At 34.5% G+C, this 20,653-nt stretch overlaps 1 pseudogene; it reads left to right on the forward strand.

The window, feature by feature from the left end:
- Nucleotides 1–18,422: 18,422 nt before the first annotated feature.
- On the forward strand, nucleotides 18,423–19,977 carry LOC136061076 (G-type lectin S-receptor-like serine/threonine-protein kinase RKS1; annotated as a pseudogene).
- Nucleotides 19,978–20,653: the final 676 nt, after the last annotated feature.

Raw genomic sequence — 20,653 nt, forward strand, 5'->3', positions numbered from 1 at the left:
CAAGAGTGATGTACTTAAAGAAAATGCAAAACATTTAACAATAAGTACTAAAGCTACAAAGCATGGGTACAAAACAAGCTACATGAGCAAAGGTACAAAAAATATATTTTAAATAGCTAAACATAATCATGAATTATGAGACTATGAGTAATGCAAAAACATAGTTAATATAGCACAAAGCTTTTTCTCTCTTTCTCCCTCTATCATATCACTCCCCTTATCATAAATCATAGGAGCTGTGATGAACTTGAAACATATATACCTGTAACTTGAAACCTTTGCATAAAATACATTAGACCCTCAAGGTAAAGCAAGTAATAAAAGGATAAGTATAGTGTAACAATTAAATTGCGATCAAGTAAGCATGATGTGAAACATGTGAGCAACTTGATCATACACCAAAACAATCATATAGACATGACTATAATGATCACATAGTAGAGGAAATGATCATCCAAACATGCAATCAATGAAGCATAATAGCAAAAGGAAGTATGCATATCCAACACAAAAACATGATGCAAAGAGAACAAAAAAGCATAGATACTAAATATAACTCAAAGCACCATAAAGCAAACAAGAAAACAAACATAAAGGAACACAAACAAAACAAAGTTTTCTTATTAACACAATGTCTTCTCCCCCTTGATATATGCATCTTCCCTATGGAATATCTTTGCTCCTACAACTGTGCACAAGAAATAGAATTTCTCCCACTAAGAATGTGCATAAGAGTCATATAGAAATGACAAAACTCTCTGATATACTGCTTTAGAGTATACTCTCTCCCTTTTTGACACGAATAGACAAAGGGTTCAAGGAGAAAAGAGGGTAAGAGACGAAGGTACGAACAATGTTAATGATGCATGAGTGGTGCAAGATGAATAAGAAAATGAAGCTCAAACCTAAGACAGAATGAAATGCTACACAGCATAAGGTAAACATGGCATGCTAGGATGAAGAAACAAGGTATAAACCAATGCAATGCAAGGGTAGCAAAGGTGTGTGCAAGAGGTGGCTATGTCCAATGCATGACCAATGCATGAAAAATGCACAAGTGGGGTAAGGTGTGTTTCCTAATGAGCAAACATGAGAAACCCCAAAGTTTGGTACTCAACAGAGTCCAAACAAGCAAGAAAATACCTAAGTGGCATTTTATCAAACACCTAGCATGTACACTATGAACAACAATGTGAAACAATGTATAAACATCATGAAAACCACCCTTTATACATGCTCTTTTTGCCACAAAGGGCCAACATCCAAAGCAAATCATCAAAAGAAACCAATCCCATACAAAAATTTGACAAAAATTAAGTTTTCCCAACCTTTATGATGAAAATCCCAACTAAGAGCACAAAACTCTCCAAAACATAATCTAAAGATCCAAAACAATGAAAAGAGTTTAAAATTATCTTAGAGATGTTAATGGAATGAAAAATTATTCAAATTGATTAGGTTTTGATGTAAAAATATTGAAAGAGGGGTTTTAGAGAGAATAGGAGAGGTTTAAAATAGGTTTCCCATGAAAAGTTCCTTAAAAAGCTGATTCTGGGTGTTTCGTGACTAGCAAGTCACAAGTAAGTCGCGAAAGCATTCTGTGTGAACTCGTGACTGGAACTTGCAACTTGCAAGTCACCAAAACAAGTAGCCAAAACTCGCTACTTGCGAGAGTAGCCAAAATGAGTAGCCAAAATTTTTGACACCTATTTTTCAACACAAAACATGCTTAAATAATGAAAAACAAAGTAAGCATAAGACATGAACACAAAGAGTGATAAAAATCACTTCCAAATACATATAAAATGATTAAAAATCTTTTTGGTTTAATCCTTATATAGATCACACACACATCATATTTAAACAAGTATAATCGAACAAATGAATAAGACATTCATTGAACATTAGGCATGTGTGTTGTGTGTGTGTGTATCAAACGTGAAATAGTCCTTAGTTTAGGGTGAAGCTTAAATTGTCAACTCAATCAAGTTATACACAACTAGTACTAAGCCAAGTGGTCTATCTCACTTATAAAAATATGCATATATGACCTTCCACAAGAAAATGATTACATATCTTTGAAACTTTTCATTTGGCTTTTTTACAAATCATAACATTTAATCATTTTGAATGAATACATTTCATTTTGAGATTGATGCTTGAAATTTTTGATATTTCAATTTGATGAACAAGCCTTTGGCTTTTTGGGCACCATACATTTTCAATACAAGTCGCTTTCCATTAGTCAAATACTAGTATGTGCGACGGCTTTTACAGCTCATTATCTCTTTTCATTTTGAGATTTACATTGGTTGAGCTCTTTAAGCAAAAAAAAAAAAAAGTGTGGGAAGATATATATGCAGAAGTCTATGCATGTGTCAAAACTAACATGACTATTAACTAATCATTCGTGACAAGTTTGAAGATCGATTTACAACAATTACACATAGATGTCAAGAGTTTTTCCCCATGAAGATAGATGTGCATACAAAAAAAATCTAAGCTTATAAATGCACTAAGCTATTTATACGAAGGTACAAGGCCAAACTCATATGAGATATATGCTCAAACATATACGATTAAACTTTTTGAATTTTTCACTTTTTATGTAATTTTGGATTTTTTACTCATAATAAGCTAAAACATAAAAGTAAGATCAAATGCAAAAACAACAAAAACAATGCATATATGCATGATGCACAAATGCATGACAATGAAGCATCTAATGCATAAAGGGTCCTACAAAGATCGAAAAAATTATATCAAGGACCAAAAGAGCAAAAACTCAACCATAGGAACCCTTCCTCATTCAAACGGATTGATTGTTTAAAATGAGTATCTCATAAAAAGTGAGATAAGAGTTGAATGAATGAGAACTAGAGATGCACATAGACAAGGAGTTAAAAGTATTAAACACTTTCTTTAACAACATGTTATTTTCACTCAAATCCGGTTTACCATTTTTAGCACAACTTCCACGAAGTTCAAGTTTCTCTTTTCTTTTTATTCTTTTAAGAGCATGAAACTTAAAGTAATGAGGTCTTAGATGACCAAAAGCACCACAATGATGACAAACAATGTGTTTAGGTCCACTAGGCTTTTTAGGAAGGGATCTAGCCATATGATTTTGTTATCTCTTCATCTTACGACATTAAGGTCTTATATGACCAATCACACTACAATGGTGGCAAGTTGGAACAAACTTAGATCCAATAGAGCGGGGTCAATTATGCGTACCTTGGCTTGTGAGGGTATTGGGGTTTTTATAGTAGTAGAGGGTGGACCTCTCTTCCTTGGAGTAGAAGTCTTTTCCTTATAGGAATCCTTATGAGCGTAGATTGCGGAATCCTTTCCTTATAGAACTCTAATATTGAACGTGGAAAGCAAGTCATCTTTTTATCATTCATGCGTGGTGATCAAGTCAAGAATACATTGAAGCCATCAGCTTTAGAGCCGTTAGCTTTGCCTACTCCCTCATTAGGGTCGTCAGCTTCGCCTACTGCCTCGTCAGGGTCGTCAGCTTTGCCTACGACCTCGTTAAGGTGGTCAGCTTTAGGGTCGTCAGCTTTGCCTACGACCTCGTTAGGGTCGTCAGCTTTAGGGTCGTCAGCTTTATTATCTTCAGCTTACTGCCTTCAGCTTACCCTTCAGCTTACTCCCTTTAGCTTACTATCTTCAGCTTACTACCTTCAACTTACTATCTTCAGCTTACCCTTCAGCTTACTATCTTCAGCTTACTATCTTCAGCTTACTACCTTCAGCTTACTATCTTCAGCTTACCCTTCAGCTTACTACCTTCAGCTTACTGTCTTCAGTATGCATAATAGAGCTGACGGGTCTTTGAAGATCAACTTTTATTTTTTCAATTAAAAATTCCCCTTATCAGTCGTAATGGGCCTCTTTCTCTTTGAATGTTCAAATAGTGTATAAAACACTATAAACGTTTAGACCCCCAATTACAATATTATCAATTCAAGTTTAATGTCAAACAATATATGTGCGGAAAATGAACACAAGCTAATAACATAATTGATAAACAATCGAAACCAATTAAAATCACATCCACAGCAGAAATTGAAAGGCAAAAATTAAGGAAAGAGAGATACAAACACAAAGACAACACAATGATTTGTTATCGAAAAGGAAACCGAAGCCCTTGGAAAAAAAACCTCTCCTCCGCCCTCCAAGCGATCAATAATCCACTAGAAAATGTAGTTAGGATACATGAATAGCAATAGAGCCTCCAAGCCTAATCTACCCAGTGTACCTAAGCCCTCCAAGCTTCTTGCTCCAATGAGGTTACGCCGAACCTTTGTCTTTTTTAGCTTACTGGATTCCGCTATAGCCCATAGCATCAACCAATAACCATTAGACCTTTCTAACTGCTTTCCAAAGCACCAAAAAGCCTTCTCACAGATATGGTATGGTGAGAAAAAGATTTAGGTAAGAACCTCTCAAGGATGTAACAATGGAGAGAGTAAGAGTAGAAGAATTTGAACAGTCTCTATGAAAAAATTATAGATGTGTCAATTTTGTTTTTCTCTAGGGTTTCTCTCTAAAAACTCTCTCTGGAAGCTCTCTCCATTTCATGGGTATAAGGGGTATTTATACTAGGGTGAGAAAGGAATGCGAAGAGTCAGTTTTTTCAAAACAGAGTTAGCTGGCGACTTGGCCTCACGACTTGACTGAGTTGCAAGTTCAAGCCGTGAGCTAACTAAATGGTCAGTTTAGACTTTTTGTCCTGTAGTGCAATAGTTGGCATGACGGTTCAGCTTCTCTGCATGCTTCGCTCGTGTGCATCATCTGGCGGCTTGCCAGTCGCAAGCCACCCGCGAGATCCAGTCATGAGTCTTTGCTTCACTACACATTATTGAGCATTTCTTCACACTATCTCACACACTACCCTCATATGATTCCCACATAAATACAAGGTTTCTAAGTGCTGAATTACAAGCAAATTGGAGGGCCAACATCCAAAGCAAATCATCAAAAGAAACCAATCCCATACAAAAATTTGACAAAAATTAAGTTTTCCCAACCTTTATAATGAAAATCCCAACTAAGAGCACAAAACTCTCCAAAACATAATCTAAAGATCCAAAACAATGAAAAGAGTTTAAAATTATCTTAGAGATATTAATGGAATGAAAAATTATTCAAATTGATTAGGTTTTGATGTAAAAATATTGAAAGAGGGGTTTTAGAGAGAATAGGAGAGGTTTAAAATAGGTTTCCCATGAAAAGCTCCTTAAAAAGCTGATTCTGGGTGTTTCGTGACTAGCAAGTCACAAGTAAGTCGCGAAAGCATTCTGTGTGAACTCATGACTGGAACTTGCGACTTGCAAGTCACCAAAACAAGTAGCCAAAACTCGCTACTTGTGAGAGTAGCCAAAATGAGTAGCCAAAATTTTTGACACCTATTTTTCAACACAAAACATGCTTAAATAATGAAAAACAAAGTAAGCATAAGACATGAACACAAAAGTGATAAAAATCACTTCCAAATACATATAAAATGATTAAAAATCTTTTTGGTTTAATCCTTATATAGATCACACACACATCATATTTAAACAAGTATAATCGAACAAATGAATAAGGCATTCATTGAACATTAGGCATGTGTGTTGTGTGTGTGTGTATCAAACGTGAAATAGTCCTTAGTTTAGGGTGAAGCTTAAATTGTCAACTCAATCAAGTCATACACAACTAGTACTAAGCCAAGTGGTCTATCTCACTTATAAAAATATGCATATATGATCTCCCATAAGAAAATGATTACATATCTTTGAAACTTTTCATTTGGCTTTTTTACAAATCATAAAATTTAATCATTTTGAATGAATACATTTCATTTTGAGATTGATGCTTGAAATTTTTTATATTTCAATTTGATGAAAAGCCTTTGGCTTTTTGGGCACCATACATTTTCAATACAAGTCGTTTTCCCTTTTTCTTAGTCAAATACTAGTATGTGGGACGGCTTTCACAGCTCATTATCTCTTTTCATTTTGAGATTTACATTGATTGAGCTCTTTAAGCAAAAAAAATAAAAGTGTGGGAAGATATATATGCAGAAGTCTATGCATGTGTCAAAACCAACATGACTATTAACTAATCATTCGTGACAAGTTTGAAGATCGATTTACAACAATTACACATAGATGTTAAGAGTTTTTCCCACAAAGATAGATGTGCATACAAAAAAATCTAAGCTTATAAATGCACTAAGCTATTTATACGAAGGTACAATGCCAAACTCACATGAGATATATGCTCAAACATATACAATTAAACTTTTTAAATTTTTCACTTTTTATGTAATTTTGGATTTTTTACTCACAATAAGCTAAAACATAAAAGTAAGATCAAATGCAAAAACAACACAAACAATGCATTTATGCATGATGCACAAATGCATGACAATGAAGCATCTAATGCATAAAGGGTCCTACAAAGATCGAAAAAATTATATCAAGGACCAAAAGAGCAAAAACTCAACCATAGGAACCCTTCCTCATCCAAACGGATTGATTGTTTAAAATGAGTATCTCATAAAAAGTGAGATAAGAGTTGAATGAATGAGAACTAGAGATGCACATAGACAAGGAGTTAAAAGCATTAAACACTTTCTTTAACAACATGTTATTTTCACTCAAATCCGGTTTACCATTTTTAGCACAACTTCCACGAAGTTCAAGTTTCTCTTTTCTTTTTATTCTTTTAAGAGCATGAAACTTAAAGTAATGAGGTCTTAGATGACCAAAAGCACCACAATGATGACAAACAATGTGTTTAGGTCCACTAGGCTTTTTAGGAAGGGATCTAGCCATATGATTTTGTTATCTCTTCATCTTACGACATTAAGGTCTTATATGACCAATCACACTACAATGGTGGCAAGTTGGAACAAACTTAGATCCATCCAAAGCCTTAGATTGAGACCAAAACGGAGGCTTTGACTTAATAGCCTTTCTCTCCACCTTTTGATTTCTTTTGTATGGAGGAATGTATACCAATTTATTCTTTGAGGTAGAACACACTATAAGCACAAAATTAGGTACCACAACATGATTTCAACAAATATTTTCATCATTTTTAGTAATAGGTTCAGCAATCAAACACTTGATATGCATATTAAGAGATTCATTTTCACATTTTAACTCATTAACTAGTTTGTTAAACAAAACAAATTTAGCATCCAAGTCCATATTTAAACATTCAAACTTTTTTAGCTTTTCAAGAGAATTTTCAACAAGTTTCTTATATTTCTCAACCAATTTGTTAGATTCATTGAGCTTAGCAATCAAATCATCCTTTTCAAAAAATAACTTGCTCAAATTCTTTTGAAACTTCTTAGCCTTTTTCTTTAAGAGTTTGTCATTTGAAATATCAACAACAGCAAATGATTCACGTAATATAGCATCACAATCATGAGGATTATCATTCATAGAGGTATTTTCACAAATACGTGACATGTTACATTCATCAACATCCAAAACATGCATAGAGGCATACAAAGCACTATCCATGGCAAATAAACACAAGAGATCAAGGATCACACTTAGGTATTTAAACCACAACTAGTGTACCCGCTTTTATACCAATTGAAAGTTCAAATAGCGTATAAAACACTATAAACGTTTAAACCTCCAATTACAAAAATATCAATTCAAGTTTACTGTCAAACAATATATGTGCGGAAAATGAACATAAGCTAATAACAGAATTGATAAACAATCTAAACCAATTAAAATCACATCCACAGCAAAAATTAAATAGTAAAGATTAAGAGAACAGAGATGCAAACACAAGGACAACACAACGATGTGTTATCAAAGAGGAAACTGAAGCCCTCAGCATAAAACCTCTTCATCGCCCTCTAAGCACTCAATAATCCACTAGAAAATATACTTGGAATACATAAATAGCAATAGACCCTCCAAGCCTAATCTACCCAGTGTATCTAAGCCCTCTAAGCTTCTTGCTCCAACGAAGTTACGCCGAACCTTTATCTTTTCTAGCTTACTAGATTCTGCTATAACCCATAGCATCAACCAATAACTATTGGTCCCTTCCTAACTGCTTCCCAAAGCACCAAAAAGCCTTCTCACAGATGTGGGTATGGTGAAAAAATGATTTGGCCGAGAACCTCTCAAGGATATAACAATGGAGAGGGTAAGAGTAGAGGAATTTGAAAAGTCTCTATGTAAAAATTATGGATGAGTCAATCTTGTTTTTCTCTAGAGTTTCTCTCTCAAAATTCTCTCTAGAAGCTCTCTACATTTTGTGGATATAAGGGGTATTTATATTAGGATGAGAAAGGAATTCAAAGAGTTAAAATGTTTATCACTCAAACAATGATCTCAAGTCCTACACGAAACTTCATAGAGTTGTCCCCTATCATTCACAACCACCACTTCACCAATTCTCGAATTCTAGTCTGGTCTTTGAAAGATTTATGCAACCAAAAATGATAGACACCAATACTAAGACAGACAATTAAGGAAACAAAAACGAATTCATTTGTTTTACCTATTGTTCTTTCTATATCGATCAATTACATTATTGTTCTTCAATATCGACTAATCACATTATCACCATCAAGCAGAAGAAGACTCCCTGTACAAATTGCTGTCCGAAACACATAGGGAAGCTTCCGAATCTTAACCTTCTTGTGTTTTTTAATCTCTATGTCAAACCAGATAGCACTTCTCCATGAGAATCTTCTTGCCATTCTTGTAAAACATTAGAGGATTGAAACACTTGACATTCTTAAACACTCCATCATAATCAATTTTATAAACCCGAGTCCAAGAACTCCCTTCCCCATATTCTTCCATCAACCAAACTTCAATATCCTTCTTATCAAGATTCACAACAAAACATAGCTTTCCATTCAATACTTCCAAACACGCTTCCCAAAAACCCCTCCACCCCATAGGTGGGTGGTTGGCGCAGCGTTGCAAAGTCCCAGAATTTCTCAATGGCAAGATCAAAAGCAAGAATGATCACCGAACCCTGCTTATTCTCAGCTACTAACCAATGCAAAGCTCCATTCACCGACACTGACTTGGAAGATATTGTCCACTCCTTTTTGGGCCATTGCTCTTTAATATTTTTCCATGACTTTGATTTAGGACTATACATCTTAACATCAAACTCTCTATTTAAAAATTGTACGACCCTCAACACCTTATAATCGTCGTTACGAGTATCATAGCCAAATCCTAAAGCGATCATAGTACTAGGAAAAGTTTTTTCTAACGTCGGCAACTTCCTGTACCTACGTATCAGTGGATTCTAGATAGCGAGTTCGCCCGTATTACTATGCACGAAAACCAAACCGTGGATTTGTTAGGTGGACATGTTTACACAGCGTAGCAGTGGTGGGTGGTGAATTTTCATGGGCTTGCCGAACTAATCGTCGTTTGGGAAGTGGACGGAGAGGTAATCAAATGGAACGGTGGCATGTTGTTGGTGAAGGATGAGGGTGCGATCTGTGTTGGACTCGATGGAGCAACGGAGGTGGAGATTGATGAAAGCTTGACTGTGGATTAGAGTGAACCATTGCTTGGAAACGCAGAGATAGCGTGAGAGAAATTTCACTGGTAATCGAGAGAGTATCTCAGCGATCACATTAAGCGGAAGAAGATTAAACATCGCGGAGGGGATTGTTAATTCCTATGAAACGAGAACTTGGGCAAGGCCAATATCGCTTTTCATCTATTTATTCTGTTTTTCTGGTTTTTATATATAAATTTTTTTCCACATTGAAAATTGAATTTTAACGTGATTACGATTGTTAATCTAGATGAGTAATGGTTAAAGTCCTTAAAAGTCGAAGACATTTATTAATTATTATCTAACTATGAGGTGAGATTGAAGGTTTTTAGTTAAAATAAAACTCTTAGTCCTAAATCGTTGTTGTATGATTAAAAATGATTGATTTATTTTTAATTAGAGTTTTTTAATGAGATTAAAGATATAATTAAAAGTTATAGATTCTAATGAGATTAGAATCCTTCTATCTAGTTTGATTAAGCATGTGTATTATTTTACTATTTAGTTTATTTTTACTACTATTTAATTTTTTTTTGCTACTATTTATAAGTCTCACTGTACTTTTTAGTACTATTCATGAGCACTATTTCAACTAACTTCTAATAGTACTTTCAGCAATAAATTTCAATTTGAGTAAAATAAGCAATATCCAAACAAACTCTAACCGTGCGTTTTGCCTAACGCGTTTTTGGCATTTTGCATTTTAAATCCGGGGTCCCATGGCACTATTTACAAACCAACCAAACTTGTGAACAGTGCTGTTTTGCATTTTGCGTTTGCCTATGTTTTGCATTTTACTACAATATTTTTAGCAATAAATTTTCAGTTTTCAACAAAATAAACGGTATCTAAACAAACTCTAAAAGTTTTTTTATGAAATTAAAACTCTGGTCAATTTCTATTTTCAATTTTATATATATACTCATGCCTTCTTTATGCAATATATGGTATGGCGGGACATTTTAAAAGCCCAATCTTGGTGTATAAGCCCAATCAAGGTCGTGAGGCTGAGAAAGAACTACATTTATTTTTGGGTTTTGCAAGCAGTGTAACAGATATGAGGCATATGACACTTTTTTTTTTCTTTTTGTTAATAATGATTTTAAAATTCGTTAATATTTGGTTTGGAAAAATATTATGCGAACTTATTACATTTGATTGTTTCTCTCTTGAACAATAACAAAACCTTATTCCTAAAATTTTTCAGTTGACTTTCATTTGGGCTTTGAAGTATTAAGGTTTTATCATATTCAAGTTGTTTGATCAAAGATCGAATAGTCATGAACTTTCAACCGGTCTTAGGATTTGGTTACTTAGTATGTCATCTAGTTGAAGAAGTTCACAAAATACTACTAAGCAGAATTGTCACTTTCCACATATATATACAGACAAGTGAAGTGAGTTGGGCTTAAAATGGGAAAATTCTGGTGACACAACTATTTGCACAACTTTGTGCACAACTTGCCCACGTGACAAGTTGTGGTTAGTGGAAGGGTGTTGGTGGGTCACCCCTCCACCAATCACAACTCGCCACGTGGGCGAGTTGTGCACAAAATTGTGCAAATAGTTGTGTCACCAAAATTACTCCTTAAAATGGTTTAAATGGCCAGAAAGTTATTATGTGCGTTGGAATAACATAATGTACAATTTACAAAACCACTATGTAAGGACATTAGCATAAGGCATTGTAAAATAACATAAGTGGCAAATTTTGCCCAATCAATCCAAAAAAACACCAACATCAACTTACACATCTGTTGTGCAAAATGTACTTTTGCTTCAGCACATGTGCAAATATACACAAGTATTGCCACTGTGCATTTTAAATTTGTATTTTTAAGAGATTGAAAAAAAGGGCAATTGGGTCTTTTCATGTGATGTCATCCAAAATAAAGACAAAATTAACAATGGGTGCAAAGTGTAACATAAGTTGTAGTTTATGGTGCTAGCTACGCATTTTGGTATTTTATGATGTAAAGTGTAATTTGGGGTATAATTCAAGATGACAAAGTGTAAGTTCTCCAAATAATATAGAATTTACATGTTTCTAAGCTGTCTTAAATTTTAAAGTATTCTTTTTGAACCGAGGGACTAAACTAATACCTATAAAACCTTTCTTATTATTGTTCTCGTTTTTACAGTGTGCAGTACAAACCTTCTTTTGGATGAAATTCTCAAATGGCTCCTAACAAGAATGATATGGAGTAGAAATTATACAATTGTTCCGGAATATAATGTGAGCCAATAGAAACCATCCATGATCGGAACCATTGAAGAATGAAAGAGTATTATAAATGATGATATACAAATCCGTCTCTAGACAAAACTCAAAACTTTATATGGGAATTTGGCAGATAAAAACTTTTCAAAATTTCATTTTTCTTTTTAGGAAAATTCGCATTCCTTTAAGTATAATAATAATAATAATAATTCTAAACTTTGGTAATGTGCTACTTTCTGTATTTCACCAACTAACATCAAACCAAGGGCAAAAAGTTAAGAGATTTGGAATTTCAGTTAACTCAACAGTAAAGTTTCTAATGGTTAGCTCAACAGTAAAGTTTCTAATGGTTAGTTTCTAATGAGATTCTATTAGTATTTTAGTCTGATGATTAAGAGTTATCATTAGAAGAAAATGATGTGCATGAAATATATACAATAAAGTACCATCAGATTTGCATAATTAGCCTTCCTTTTATATTATTTTGTGACTAATTATATATTATATTTGTTTTATGGAAAATAAAGGCTATTCACGATGAGAGGCTAAACAAGTCACAAGTTGAATGCGAGGTGGGCCAGGTCGATTATAAAGCAACTCAAGAGAAGAGAGCTTGCCATGAAGTAAAGATTCAGCCCAAAGAAGTTGAGCATCCAGCCCAGGCGAGAATTCAAGAAGAAGCCCAACATGCAATCCAACATGGATGAAGTTTGCTAGGAAAGAAACTCTTACAATCAAGCAATGAGATGTCCATATCACAAAAGAAATAGAAGTCAGCGTGTAAAGCTAGGCCACGAAGTCCCTTGCATGTGCGTGGGTTGGAAATATGAATTCCTTATTCTAATTGTATTAGGATTATAGCATATATAGTGGGTAAGGCGACTATTTTTGTATATAAGCCTCTAGGTCAATTTGTGTAACAGAGATTGTGAGGGCTAAATACATAGAGAGCTGCGGCTACCTCTTCCATGACAGTTAGTTTTAATTATTTTTCTAGTTTAATGTTTAGTATTTTATTTTAATTACCATGAGTAGCTAAATTTATAATTAGAGTTGAGGATGAAACCTTGTTAAGGATTATCATTAATATTTATGTGATTTTATTTTTTCTACAATAGTTGTTCTTTAATATGGGATTCTAGATATGGGATTCTAGATATGAGTTCAATCATATTTTTCTCATGATTTAGGATTTGTCTTAGTTAATTTAATGCTTGGTTTATTATTTCTTGATTTTAAAATTGGATATCTCTTATAATTTGTTTAGTTACGGATACAATTGATGATTTGATTTTATAACTAGGAAGCAAATTAAGAAGAGCATGCTTTAGATATTTAAATAGAAGTTTTAATGAAAATATTTTCCATGATAGCAAGATTGATTTCTAGATTATCATGCAGTAGTTGGGAAAAATTAATGATTATAAATATATGCTGATATGACTTACAAGACGGATTCCAAAACCTTAATTCTTGACTCTAGATTGTTTACATCTTGTATAAAAAAAAAAAAAAAAAAAAAGATTGTTTACATCTCTTTACTGCTTAATATTATATCTTTGCTTAGTTTAATTATTTTTTTAGTTTATTTAATTTCAAACCAACCATTTTTTATTAAAATAGATTAGGATTAATTTGGTTAAGGTTTAATTAATTTTCCTACGTTCATTCAAGTCCCTGAGAATTCGACCTCGTTCCTGTCAAACTATACTTTTGTACGGTTTGTACATTTGTGAGTATTTTAAAATTTCACAATAGCAAACACCATAGGTTAAAACTCTCTCTCTAAAAAAAAAAAAAAAAAAAAAAGGCAAAAAGCTAAAAAAGAAAAATTTAGCCAATATGCCAAATCACTCATCAAGGGCAGAACCAGGAATTTTTTCTTGGGGGCAAGACTAAAATATTATTTTGAATCAAAATTCAAGAAAAAACTCCAAGCACTACAAGAGCATCATATCTTTCTAAATGCTTTTGAGAATACACATTTTTTTTAGTTTGCAATACACACGTATAAAAAATATTCAAAAAAAGAGCTTAGCATCTTGACCATAAAGTGGCGATGTGGCATTATGCTACAAGAGTAAAACATTTGGCATCAAATTTAGCTCCTCTTTTCTATCAAAAAAAAAAAAAATTAGCTGCTCTTTAAATAATCGAATGACTAAACATACCAATATAACAAAAAAAATGTATTCATCAATGGATAATCAATTGGCTTTATAAATTAAAATGAAAAAAAAAAAACTAAAATCATAAGCTATAGGATAAAATAAATGGAAATTGAACTGAAATATAAATATTAAAAATATATATAAGAAAATTTTTGTGCCTCCCATGATTTAAAACTACTTTCCCTTAAGTTCAATCAAGAAAAATATTTATTAAAAAAAGTAATTGAATAAGAACGTGACTATGAGATTACTAAATTGTTTGAAGTCAATGAAGAGTGAGACTAGAAAAATTGCGCCAAGATGAGACTTTTTTAGAATTGAGTGGTTGATGGCTGAAAAGTAAAGTACTGAGAAATGGAAATTAATTACTAGAGTTGAATGAAAAAGAAGATAGTAAAAATAAAATATAAAAAATAAAAAGGAAGTGTTGATTTGCTTGCCAAGTGTAGTGGCCATATGTGTTTGGGAAAGCAATTTTAACGCTTGAAAAAAATCTTGGGTGAGACGGGCGAATGCACCCGTCTCACAAGATAACATCTTTGAGGCTTGAAAGGGACATGGATAGGTAGGGCCATGCCGTAAGGGAGGCAGGGCAAGCAATTTCCTTGGTGGAGGGCCAACTCATAAGAGAAAAAGGCATATTTGTAGGGGCCATGGCCCCCCTGTTATACACACAGTTCTGCCCTGTCACTCATTCAAACAAGTAACAAAGATGTTTCCTAAAAAAAAAACAAGTAACTAAGATAGTATATACGTGCTAATTAAGTTGAAAGTCGTGCATATTTGTCAAGGTTTTTATTTCCAAGTCCCCAGTTTGACCATACTAATTGAAAAACTATGGTTACCTCCAAGACTTGTGTTGAAGAAACTTTGTTTCCACATACGACACAAAACAAATAATGCAAAAATCTATACAATCAATTCGGACACCGAACCAAGGAAGTCGATACCGTACCGGTACCGGCCGTACCGGTTGCATACCGGTATCAAAACATTAACGTTTCGTACCGGTTTAAATACCGGCCGTACCGGCCATGTACCGGCCATATCGGACAATTTCGGGCAATACCAGCCGGTACAGAAAAAAGTTTTTTTTTAATTTTTTTTTTTTAGTTTTTTAATTTTTGAATTTTTATTAGGATAGAATGATAACTTATTTGCATTAACTTATTATTATTATTTGTTTTCTTAGTATGCAATGGTGACTTTTAAGCTTTCTATTTTTTATATTGTGTGTTTTTTTTTCTTTTAATTGATACTAAAGTCTAAAATTATGAATAATTAGTTTTGAATTGAGGAAATGTTTTATGGTAAACTTTTATATTTATTATAATATATATACACACACAACGACTAAATTTCTCGGTTCGAAATAAGTCAAACAAGTAAAATAGTGTCACAAATGTGAATTTGTATTGATGAATGTGTGGTACAATTCTCTGTAATTACAAAAGAGTGATCCTCTGATTCGATCTCCTTGAAAGATTTGTTAATTGGATTTGTGGTAATGTGATTTTCACTTGAACACAAAGTATCCTTCAATTTGGTTGAAGGATGGATCGAAGATTGTTGAAACGAAATTACAATGAATCTCTGGCTATGAGCTTGTTAGAAATCCTTTGTTCTTCACGTTCTTCGTGTGTTCTTCGTGTGTTCTCCGTCTTCGAAGGTTTGCGGTGGAAGTTCTTCGGTGCTTTAGAGGCTTGAATCCGTAGAGTTTCAATGATTTGTGGTTTGTTGAGGTTTCTGGAGGCTTTTGAGCTTGATTCCAGTGAACTTTGAGATTTAGGAATATGATTTGGATGATTCCTTTTCGAATGTTCTTGGTATTCGAAGGTTTGTGGTGGAAGTTCTTCGGGGCTTTAGAGGCTTGATCCGTAGAGCTTCACTGTTTTGTGATTTGTTGATGTTTCTGGAGGCTTTTGAGCTTGATTCCAGCAAACTTTTGGATCTAGGCGGATGATTTGGATAATTTTTCTTCGAATGTTCTTCGTATTCGAAGTTGAAGTTCTTGAAGTTCTTGGAGGCTTTAGAGCTTGGTTCCGGCAGAGCTTCTGGACTTCTGAGTGCTTCCAATGGCCTGGTCCTCCCTAAATGGCTTAGGAAGCCTCTATTTATAGGAGTTTTGGGGTAGGTAAGTGACACATGGCGGGGCTTGATTGGTGACACATGGCAGAGTTTGATTGGTGACACGCGGCAGAGTTTGATTGGTCTGCTTATGTCATCGCTTACACGTGCGAGGCTGATTGTGTCATCGCTTACACGTGCGATGATGTGTGATTGGTCTTTGCAGGACACTTGGCGAATTTCTATTGGCTTCTGAATAGTAATGGTAAAGCCTAACAGCAGTATGTGGTGCTCTGTAATTGGCTGCATTTTGTGGTCTTGGTAGTGTGATGTGTCAGCTTGTGATAGGTCGGGAATTTTCCCCCTCTACACACACATCAAGGGCAGAACTAGGAATTTTTGCTTGGGGGCAAGACTAAACTATTATTTTGAATCAACATTCAAGAAAAAACTCCAAGCACTACAAGAGCATCATATCTTTCTAAATGCTTTTGAGAATACAAATTTTTTTTAGTTTGCAATACACACGTATAAAAAATATTCAAAAAAAGAGCTTAGCATCTTGATCATAAAGTGGCGATGTGGCATTATGCTACAAGAGTAAAACATTTGGCATCAAATTTAGCTCCTCTTTTCTATCAAAAAAAAAAAAAAAAAATTAGCTCCTCTTTAAATAATCGAATGACTAAACATACCAATATAACAAAAAAAATGTATTCATCAATGGATAATCAATTGGCTTTATAAATTACAATGAAAAAAAAAAAAAACTAAAATCATAAGCTATAGGATAAAATAAATGGAAATTGAACTGAAATATAAATATTAAAAAATATATATATAAGAAAATTTTATACAATGAAAAAAAAAAAAAACTAAAATCATAAGCTATAGGATAAAATAAATGGAAATTGAACTGAAATATAAATATTAAAAAATATATATATAAGAAAATTTTTGTGCCTCCCAAGATTTAAAACTACTTTCCCTTAAGTTCAATCAAGAAAAATATTTATTAAAAAAAGTAATTGAATAAGAATGTGACTATGAGATTACTAAATTGTTTGAAGTCAATGAAGAGTGAGACTAGAAAAATTGCACCAAGATGAGACTTTTTTAGAATTGAGTGGTTGATGGCTGAAAAGTAAAGTACTGAGAAATGGAAATTAATTACTAGAGTTGAATGAAAAAGAAGATAGTAAAAATAAAATATAAAAAATAAAAAGGAAGTGTTGATTTGCTTGCCAAGTGTAGTGGCCATATGTGTTTGGGAAAGCAATTTTAACGCTTGAAAAAAATCTTGGGTGAGACAGGCGAATGCACCTGTCTCACAAGATAACATCTTTGAGGCTTGAAAGGGACATGGATAGGTAGGGCCATGCCGTAAGGGAGGCAGGGCAAGCAATTTCCTTGGTGGAGGGCCAACTCATAAGAAAAAAAAGGCATATTTGCAGGGGCCATGGCCCCCCTGTTATACACACAGTTCTGCCCCTGTCACTCATTCAAACAAGTAACAAAGATGTTTCCTAAAAAAAAAAAAACAAGTAACTAAGATAGTATATACGTGCTAATTAAGTTGAAAGTCGTGCATATTTGTCAAGGTTTTTATTTCCAAGTCCCCAGTTTGACCATACTAATTGAAAAACTATGGCTACCTCCAAGACTTGTGTTGAAGAAACTTTGTTTCCACATACGACACAAAACAAATAATGCAAAAATCTATACAATCAACTCGGACACCGAACACCTAAGATAGAAAGAGAAAGAGTGTTTGGAGATAGAATTTGTATGTTTTTTTGTGTGTGATGTATAACCCCTCTATAAATTAAGACTTGAAGGAGACCTCTAATTAATGAGAAATTATCAATTTCTCCTAATTAAGCGCTCCATTTTCTTCAATTTATCCACTAATCAAGCATGTCTCATGTTAGTGGAGGGATTCCATTGGATTCGCTATTCCCTAGTAAGTTTAAGGTAATGGTCAACTCGTCAAGGCCTTCAATCACGGCCATAAAAGGTCCCCCAACACGTGTAGCTTAGTAAATTAGTTGTGCTTAGTGAAAGATGATGTATTTCTTACGCAAGGATGGAAAATTCATACGAAAAATCTCATAATGGTAAAAAAAGATAGGATCCAAGGGCTTTTGAAATATTATCTAATCAATACTTACCTAGTAAACACTGAAATAATTCCTGATATTAGATTTCTTTTCATTTTTGTTGTCAAATCACCGATTGTACCTGTTCTTAGTCCATACATGCTTACATCAAGATTTGGAACCCAAACCTCTTTTCTAAATAGTTTACTGGAGTGTGAATGGTAATTAATAAATTGAAGTTACATGCACACATATTCACATGCCCTCCTTTCGGACTTTCATGTCCTACATAGTATATGAGTAATATTCATTGGAAAAACCAAGATCCCTACTAAACCGTTACTAAATGCAGTATTACTTCTCTCCCTTGTTTTCCCAATTTGCATTTCTCTTGATACAATAACACCAGACCAGCCCATCAAGGACGGTCAAACTCTACTCTCAAACCAAAAAACCTTTGCACTTGGATTTTTCAGCCCCGGCAATTCCAACCGCCGCTACATTGGAATTTGGTATTACCAAATTACTGAACAAACTATTGTGTGGGTTGCAAACAGAGACAATCCTCTCAATGATACCTCTGGAGTTCTCTCTATCAACGATCAGGGAAACCTCGTTCTCCACTCCCAAAACCGGACCATTCCCATTTGGTCTGCTAATGTTTCTGTTTCAGTCTCACCCACAAACAATTCTATGGCTCAGCAAATCTTGTTTTGGTTCAACAAGACAACCAAGGGGTGAAGTTATGGCAAAGCTTCGATTATCCTACCAATACTATGCTTCCACTTATGAAATTGGGGTTGAACCGGAGGACCAGGCTAAACAAGTACCTAACATCATGGAAATCCAAAGATGACATGGGAATTAGCAATTACTCATTAGGGTTGGATCCAAATGGGTATCCCCAGTTTTTCTTCTACATGGATCGGGTTCCGTTATGGCGACTCGGATCTTGGACCAGCCAAGGATTAGGTGGTGTACCCGAATTGACACCTAAATTTTTTAATTTCACCTTCAATTTTATCTTTGTGAATTATCAAGATGAGATCACCCTCATGTATTATACAACTGATCTCAAAGCTCTCCCTAAACCTAGATTCGTTCTCCATGAATTAGGAACATTGCAATTCTTCATTTGGTCTGAGAGTAGATGGGTGGGGATCCCGTTAAAATTTGAGTATTGCGATAAGTATTTCCTTTGCGGTCCAAATGGTTACTGTGATCAGTATAACGTGGACAAGTTTGAGTGCATGTGCTTACCTGGGTTTGAACCCAAGTTGCCCCATGATTGGTACTTAAGAAATGGGTCACATGGGTGCGTGAGGAAGCAAGGAGTGTCCACGTGCAATACTGGAGAAGGATTTGTAAAGTTGGCACATGTGAAGGTGCCCGACACTTCAAAAGCACTTGCAAACATGAGTTTAAGTTTGGAAGAGTGTGAGCGAGAGTACTTGAGGAATTGTTCGTGTACAGCTTACTCGAGCACAAGTGAGAGTGAAGGGATTGGATGCTTGAGATGGCATGGGGAGTTGGTGGATACAAGAACATTTTTTGATGTAGGACAAGATTTATACATACGCATGGATGCTATTGTACTAAGTATATTTTATTCTTTTACAAAGCTTCATCTATTGGTCTTTTTGACTTCATATAATGTTTTTGAATTTACAAAATATGTGACACTGCCAAATACCTGCCCCAGCAATAATGCCTGATGCTAGTGACGAAAATTTTGTCCTATGAGTCTAGAGTTTTAATTTGTTTCACTTAATCATAGTCAATAGAATATAGATGTTACCTTGTTGTCTCCAACTAACAAGCAATGAAACAAAAATAGTACATTAAGTTATTTGCACTCACATAGTTATGCCCAAACCTGTGGTATCTTGGTGTTTATGCAGAGGTCTAGAGTAACCACTTTTGTCGAATTGTAGGGGTTTGGAGTTATCACTTTCGTTGAATTGTAGGCATCAGCATAATGGAGATCATGGGCTAACGGCACCAAGATTACAGGGTTCAATATTCCTACACTTAGTGGTTGCAAACCCCATAATTAGACTACTTGGGCATAGTAGGATGACTAACGTCAGGTAGATTATTGGGTCTTGCGCAACGGTTTTTACACCTGGGCATGGTAGGATGACTAACTTCAAGTAGATGCCCTTACTCTTCCATCTTTAGGGATAACAAAAGAGTGGTGAAGCCAGACTACTCAATAGGATGTTTTTAGTCGAAGTGGAACAAACAAACAGATTCACCAATTCGGAAGGGTTAATCTTGCACGACGAGTTGAGCTTGTGGTTTTAGTTCTCTGAAGCTAGCTAGTGAAGCTAATGGGTAAAGCTGACTAATAAAGCTGACTAAAGAAAATATTCCCCAGTAGTTAGCACGTAGGTGACGAATGAGAATGTAGATGATGGATGAGCATGTAGGTGATAAGTACTTGTAGAAATATTCCTTATCGTTCACAATGGCTATCTTCTCTTTTTCATACTTTATTCTAAACCCATAAGCAACGTGGGCACAAGTCG

The sequence above is a fragment of the Quercus suber genome, unplaced genomic scaffold (genome assembly GCF_002906115.3).
Source record: "Quercus suber isolate HL8 unplaced genomic scaffold, Cork oak 2.0 scaffold_80, whole genome shotgun sequence".
Classification (NCBI taxonomy): Eukaryota; Viridiplantae; Streptophyta; class Magnoliopsida; order Fagales; family Fagaceae; genus Quercus; species Quercus suber.